Raw genomic sequence first — 8,261 nt, 5'->3', positions numbered from 1 at the left:
TTGCAAAAGCATTGGAGCTGAGATGCAAAGCGGGTGAAACCCCTGCTGCCTTCTCCCTGAGGAAAGCTACCCATAAAAAATCCTGTGGTACTGGAAAATGTCTTTTTCTAAACTTGTATTCTAATGATTCCAGCATGGTGACTGACAGCCCTGCGAACAGAGGACGGGCTCATCAGGTATTTAATTAGTCCTTAGTGAGCAGGTAAAATACGCAAGCTTTTCTAAGTCAAAACCTTGATCAAGTGTATTCCTATCCAGTTAAACTGGCAAATATTTGTGTGTATGCTTGTGAGCTATACTGCTAAAAAAGGATTTGTGTTTCCAATTTTAGTAAGCAAGGCTGTGGCTTCGGGGAGAGGAAAAAAGCAGCATTGTTGCATGAACAGTCTATAAATGCGGGGGGGGGGGGGGGGGGGGGGGGGGGGGGGGGGGGGGGGGGACACAACACACGACAAAAACCCTAGCCTGAGAAAAGCTTGTTGGGAGGTTAGTTTTATGGATCTTGTGAAAGCAATACTGGGGGAGGGACAGCGAAATGGTCACACTTAAAACCTATAAATATTTTCTGGAAAAATGCCACTAGCGCTTTCCCTTGGTATTAGTTGAGCTATGGAAGTTTGTTGAGAAGTAAAGCAACTTTAAAACGTTTCGTTCTCAACACTGTCACCCCATTATTTAACTTTTTTTTTTATTTATTTCTTAGTTAAAAAAACAATATCATCAGGGAACTGAAGGAAGATAAACATGTTAATAATTTCCTGGGCATAATTTTTATTCTGCCACAACTGAAGTGTGGGGGGGGTTAAGAACTATGATCTGAAAGCCCCAAAGTTCCCAAAATATCCCCCAAATAACTTTTTTTTTTGAGAGGATGAGCTTTAGCGTGGCCCAGTGCATACTTTGAAGTGACTGTAAATCACTGGACATACTGAATGCTGCGGACTGCTGCAAAGGGCTAAAAGATCTGATGAGCAAGGAAAGGGTTCTGCAGAAAAATGAGATTTTTGAAGAGACCGGGCACTTACTTTAGGCTAGGCTGTGGATTATGTTATTGTGTAATGGCTTCACACTTAAATAACATTGTGGTATTTGTGCTTACAGACCACCAGCTCTTCCTTAATTTTTGTGAATTTTTCTATACCTGTTTTCTATCTTCATTACTATCTCTGACAGAAGTAAAAATAAAGTGGCAAGGCATGAACACCCTCGCGAAGTCACAAACAGCAGCTGCAGCCTCAGCAACTCTGCCCAATTTTAAAGCTTTTCAGTAAATGAGAAATGGGACAAGAAACTGAGTTGTGAAGTTAAAAATAAGCATCGAGGAGCTACTCATCTGGAAAGCATCATCGGCTGTGCATGCTTACTGCTGTAAGGGGTCTGATGGAGCAAGGCTGCGATCGAGGCATACACGTAAGGCAACTGGGAATCTTAACCTGGTAGAGTTAAAAACTTCTGTGCGCGTGGGTTGACATCTTAAAATGAAATTGTTTTTACAGGATTAGATTTCATAGTTTTTGGCTTTCTAGAGCATCTGCTGTTTGTGTGGCTCGCAGGTGTGTTAGTAAAACCTTTCAGGAAAGGCGATGTTTCTTTTCCTGAACTTGCTGAGGTTCCCATACAGAGCCCTTTGTGATCCCACCAGTAACTGCTAAAAACATGAGTAAAATACACACGAACTGTGTTGGCTTCTATTTATAGGTAATACTTGATCCTAGGGCATGTCAAACCCAATCAGCTCCCACTGAAATCAGCGGTGAGTCTGAGTTTCAGCACCTGGCGATATTAGGCTGTTACTGTAAAACTCAACTGTTTGTGCAGGGCTTATTTTTAGGCACGGGCATGATTTGGTACTTAATACTGCTGGGCGCTGCTAATAAATCTGGGTAAGCGGGAGCAGAGGCAGACTCGGGCTGTGCAACCGGAGAGGCTGTAAATCTGAAATAGTAAATTTATGGTTTAACAAAATTAAATTCTGAGTGGTTACGGCCTTTAAGCTAGGCATCTCAAATTATTTCTGCAGGGGCCAGACTAGAAATGCTGCGTAATGTATATGGTATTATAGAGCTTTGCAGGTTTTTTTGCCTTAAACACTCCATCTGGAGGCGATTATAACTCGGAGAGAGTTCAGTGGAGTTTGTTGTGTCTCTAGTATGGCCCACAGTGGGAGGGAAGGATGTATTTTTCATTATCTGCATGGTCATCGTAATAGCATATAGCAACTTACCACATTAGAATAATGCACTGAATGCATATTTAAATTGAACATCTGTACATAATACTACCACAGAGGCTATCTCACACTCATAAATACTTGAGCAATAGTTTAAAAAAAAAAAAAAAAAAATTGTATGCTGGGAAGTGAAGCAGCCGAGCATCCTTCCCAGTGTCCCTCCAGTGCAGCAGCAGGTCCCCCCACCAGAGCAAGAACTGCCTTCAGGACACTAATTACATTTCAGTCAGTACAGTTACGTGACTGTAGATGGTTGCACTTCATCTTTGCACTGGAGAATTGCTGTATTAACGTGGACTGATGAGGAACAGCGGAATTAAATGAAAATGGAGCTACTTTGCTTTGAAACGCAGGCAAATGCTTTCCCAGCCTAAGTCCACGAGCCCAAGTACTGCCCAACCAACTGTGCCTTGGGTATGTGATCAGCTCCGCTCCTTTTTGCTGTTTTCTTAATAATTTCTGCAATGTAAATTGATTCTGCAAGTATTTAGACAAACATTGTAGTCTTCCAGCACTCACAGTACTGTTATCTGAAGGGGGACCTTTGTGGAACTGGGGACAAAGTTTCTGTTGTTAATGCCTCTGAAAAATAGGCTCTTCTCACATTTCTTAGTTTTAAGTACCTGTCTGATGCTTTTGCCTTATTTGCCTATACTTTTGGTGATAAACTTGCATGACTGCAAAAAGATCCAGGTATCTTCATATGAATTCTGAAATGGCAACAGAGCTGTATATATGGTGCTACATCAGAAGTAGTACTTCTGCTTTTCTGTATTTTGAAATGTGAAAACATTGCTCTGAATGTGATTGCAGGCTTTAGGCAATTCATTTACAAAGAAGAGAGAATTACAGTGGACATGATATGTAGATGATTTTAAAGATCTGGAGCAATAAAAAGCTCTCTGATATTAATTTTTAATTTGGTGCAATGGTCACGAATTTAGCAGCTATAGATATAGATAAAAAGCATTTGTTGCCTCAATTTAAGATGTGCTCTCCCAAAGGAAAAGATGGAAGTTCCATCCATTGCTTTACTCCAATGTGCACTTAATGTGTGCTAAACCAAGGGACGAGGAAAGTTGTGGACATCGTAATTCCAGCTAAACAAGAAACAGGAGTATTTCTCTTTCCACTGGGATCTCTTCTGCTCAGATTTGCACAATCCATCCACTATTGCGCTTAAAATGAGCTGGGAAGACTGTCAGAGGAGGACTGCAAAGACAGGTCAGGAGGTTCGGCTTTTTGTCTTCTGCTGGAAGTCCCTTCAGCGTGGCTGAGGGCTTTGAGAAGCACATACCGCTTGCAATAAATCTGGCTGTGCTTTTCTGCAGGAACACTAATACAAGTTCCAATGTCCAGGTGGAAAATCAGCATTGCAGGTAGCAAACTTCAGTATTGAGAAGTTGTAAGCCCTGACATGGCCACAAAAACCTGGGAAAGTGCCAAGCAGCAAACAAATTCACCCTGCAAACTGAGACTTCTATGGGAGATGTATATGAGTGTGTGTCTATGTCAACAGACTGAAAGCCTGTAATAGGCAATATTAAACAGAATTGCTATTGGCATAATTTTTTCCTTGAAATGCATGTTAGTTGGGCATCTTGGTGTTTAAAGATAAAGCGGCATATTTGCCTAGCCGTACTATTAATTTTACCAGTAACATAGGATGCAAAACACTGGGCGAATACGTTTTTTTTGCTGGGACTTCAAGAAGACAGGTAATGTGAGCAAATATTAATATGAAAAAGTTTATTCTAGGAGGCATGCAGACCCCGAGGGCACGGGATAGTTAATAATGAGCTGTGTAATAAAAACGGCCCCAAAAATTACAAGTCTGAAAGACTGCATTAAAAGAGCCTTTTCTTCTTCCTCGCTACTTCCAAGTCATCCATGGAGAAGCTTGAAAGATTATTAAAATAAGTTAATAGTCCCCTGTGTTTTGTCTACCTGAGGGAGCTGAAACAAGACCCTGGCTGGAACAGGAAATGTACAATAAATCCCATTTTTATGACTCTGTAAGTCAATGATTTTATGGTTTTAGTAACAGCTGTGTAAGAAGTATTTTAGGGTTTTGTTTTCGGTGAGTTTCTTGCTTGTTTTTGGTTTGTGGTTTTGTGTTGTTTTGTTGGGTTTTTTTTTTTAAGGCAGTGTATATAAGCAAATTAAATTGTATGTAATCCTGAGATTGCTATAGAAAGGTTCAGGAAAGCAAAAACCTGTTCTGAAGAAGTATTTTTATCTCAGCTAGTTTTCTTCTTAGGAACAGCCTGAATAGATATGGTCATGCTTGCACTTTTTTTCAGTTGGAATGGGCAGGAGCAGACCATAAAACATAGTACCTGGCTTCTAAACAGCAGCCCACTGGGTGCTTGTGCAGCCTGAACCAGTAAGACGACGGGAAGCCCACCAAGCATAGGATGAGCTTGCGTCTTCTCTGAACACTGTCACAGGTCGCTGGTCTGAAAGGTCTGGCAGAACATGCAAACTAAAAGGGAAAAGGTGACTTACAATAACGTCACCTAGAGCTTACAGCCTAACGCAAGCTGTTCCCTAGGGTGCCAGTGGCGTTTCTGGTATCTAAAATATAAATGTGCCATGCAACATGGGCCCTTCATCATCAGGGTATTTGTTACACCAGGAAAAATGACACACTTGTTTGCATTTTTTCCTGATCTTTGCTCTAATTTTCCCTTTCTGAATTTCACCTCTTCCTTGTTCGTTTTAGACACGTCCTCATTTCTCAACAGGTCGTAACAGACTATGGAGTTACATGCATCCACGGTATCTGCTTAATATCATTCCTCTTAGAAATGTAAATACGGATTTGTATTTGTACAGTATCTGCTGAACTCTGCCCAAAGCCAGAGCAGATGCCACCTGGTTTGAGCTGGGCTCTCGTCCTCCCTGTGCCTCCTCTGGCCTATAAACACCCCCTGCCTCATAGAGGTAAGCTGCTGGGATGTACATATGGGGATGTTTCATATACCTAAAGGAAGACTATAGCACTTGAGGATAGAACTGATGCTAACAAATGAACTCAGGAGTGCCTTGGCTACAACCCGTTTGTCTTAGCGAAACCCGTATGCATTTCTTACTGTTGCAAAGAAGGCTTCGAATTTCAATTTTATCTTTAATAAGGTAATATTTCTCTTCAGTAATGTAGTTCTTCCAGCTTAAACTTAAAATACTTACATTTCAGTATTTTAAGCCAGGAAGTTTTGCTAGTGTACAGTTCTAACAGCTGAGCTGGACATCAGAGCATCTCAGAAAGCCAGCTCTTGCTTCTTAAGCCCTTTGCTATGTATCTGACTCCCACAAGAGAAAAACAAGCAGAGGGGGGGCGAAAATAGACACCGTGTAAGGAAAAAACCAACAAAGGAATAAATTAATGCCAGCCGTCTGGAAGCAGTTCCTTACTCAGCTTCCTTTTGGGGAAGGGTGCAAGAACAAAGCCCTCAATCCCTTTTCATGTTCTCTGCAGCCCTCCTCATGCTGCTACATTTCTGTACCCAAATAAAGTCACTCAGCCATCCCCAGAGCTGTGGGGGTTATCCAGCCACCTCCCGCTGAAACCCAGCCTCATGGCAGCGCAAAGCCACCAAGTTGGGGTGGTTTGGGGTTTTTTTTGTTTTTTTTTTTTAAATGGGGTTATAGATGAGTAACTGAGGGCAGTTTGGCCCTGGGCTGCATTTTGCACTGTTGTGGGTTGCCGTGATTCTTGTGGGGCATAATAACAATAATAAACTTTTTCTCTAATTTTCATATGAGCTACTCCAGGGGCAAATCCTCGCCTTAGGCCTCAGCCCCACCGAGGACTTGTTTATTCTAGGAAATTACTTTGTGTGATACTGTGGGCTGTATTATTATTCTTTAAATTTCTAGGTCTGTACCAACCCCTCAAAGCACACCAGGAAACTCATAGGCAGGCAGTGCTGATCCCAGACCGCTGCCGGGGCACACTTTTATTAAGAAATTCTTGCTAGTCATACAAGACATCAAGCTGATATAATGATAATACAATAATTTGACTAACCCCTTTTGGAGTTGTACAAGATTAGGAATCCGATTGTTGTCACCACCCACCCCCAAAGCTTTAACATTGCCCTTGTTGATGCAAGCTGCAGAAAGATTTTTGTTTCCTTCCTAAATCTTAAGAAGGTGGCAGGAGAGAAGGGGATGAAATTCCCAGCAGCGGTGTGGTGGCACCCAAAGTAAAAGCTACTTTCCTGCCGAACCTTTTTGACTGTATATGAGCTTTGGGTGAAAATCCGTGCGCCGTTTGTGCGGTCACCTGGAAAATGTGCACCCTCGGGGCCGCGTGGTGCAAGCAGAGACAGCCCGGGGAGGGCTGAGCAAATCTCTTCCCCTCTCCCAGCACAGCTCTCCCTCTGCAAAATGGGGGTGGTGGTTTTGACCTCTCTTATATAGTATTTTGAGACTGGTGGCAAATTCTAGATACCGCAGCATGCACTTTGCTCAGCTAACATATGAACTCCATATTCCTCATTTTAAGTATGTATGCATATTTTAGTTTCAGTTAGCAGTTTCAGTGTTTTGCAGCAACTGCATGTGGAGACAGAGAGCAGGTTGTTACTTTGCTCTTTTTTTCTCCAGCCATTTTATTTTCCCTCTAGCGTAACCTCTCCACGTGCAGGGCAAAGCACTGCGACCGCACTTTTATAGCATGAAATCACAGCGCTCCTCTTCGCTCTTTACCTCCTTTACCAGCCTCCTCACCTGTTTAAAAAGGTGTCAAGACTGGCCGTAGTGCTTCTGTATAACAGAAAATAACAGACATCGGGGTATAGATATTTGGTAAAAATATCAATGTTTCGGGCCAGTAACCAGATTGCCTTTGCCAAGTTTCAGCCAGAGGTGAATTTTTGCCACCAGGTATAAGCTGATTTATACTGGAAACACTAAGAGGTAATTAACGCCCACAGCCCTGTCGGCCAGCAGCCCCCCCCCCCCGTCCCGCTGGCAGCCGGTCCTCGCCTGGGCGCTGGTGCTGGCTGCCTCCCCCAGTGTCACTGCATGAGGGGCTTGCCAGAGGAGCAGGGCGGTGGGCGATGCTGTGCCAGCTAAATGCATAGGAGGTACCTTCACACCGACGTCGGAAGGTTTAAAGCCAGATCTCATGGGAACGTATGTTAGTGCTTGTGAGTTTGTGGGGATGTCAGCATTTGCTGTACTGAGAAAGTCTTTGCAGTATTTTTACTGTTTAAAAAAAAAGAAGTGCAAGGTCATCTCGTGTAGATCATGACTTGGGGTTAAAAAATTAAACTTATTTGATTGATAGCCTTATAGCACGCATAGGAATATTCAACGTGTCGATGCTTTTTCCTGCAAAGCCTTGGAAATGTTTTTAAAGCTGTTCTGTGTAATTATCAATTCTAAAACAGATCGGAGGTGATCTGAAAAATTATTCCCAGAAATAAAATACAGAGATTAGAAAGTTTTGTGTTGAAGGGGAAAAATATGAACTAGAGTTCATTCCTGTCACTGGTCCCTTTGCATTGCTCCGGCCCATCTCGCTTGACTCGGATACCCCGGGACGTGCCACTCCCACATCCATCATCGCTGCCAGGTAAGGTCCCGCAGAGAAAGCCGGCGTATTCAGTTCCCAACCAGCTGGGTAAGGTTTTTATTACACCACATACTTTTTAAACACGTATTTTACACTACAAGAGGAAATTCAAGCCTCAGACTTCGCTATGACTAAATTTGAGGAGCTGAGAGGGTGAGTCAAACCAGATCTCTTTTTAATTCCCCCTGCAGATGAACAAACTCCCTTTTGCATACCCTCATGGCTATTTTCCAAGCCTGGATGCAGGCTCAGGGGCATGGGCAGCCTGACGGACGGCTCCTGAGGCCCTCACGCACACCCGGGTATGGACGTTTCTACTCATCTCTAGAGGCCCAAAGTTTCTTCTGGGAGTGTGGGAACAATTCAGTCCTTGAAATTAGCACCTGCCTGCGGAGGTGGGCAAATGAAAGGCCAAATACTTGTGCAGAGATGCTGAAATATGCA

The sequence above is a fragment of the Gymnogyps californianus genome, chromosome 7, assembly GCF_018139145.2.
Source record: "Gymnogyps californianus isolate 813 chromosome 7, ASM1813914v2, whole genome shotgun sequence".
NCBI lineage: Eukaryota > Metazoa > Chordata > Aves > Accipitriformes > Cathartidae > Gymnogyps > Gymnogyps californianus.
This window is presented reverse-complemented; position numbering follows the sequence as displayed.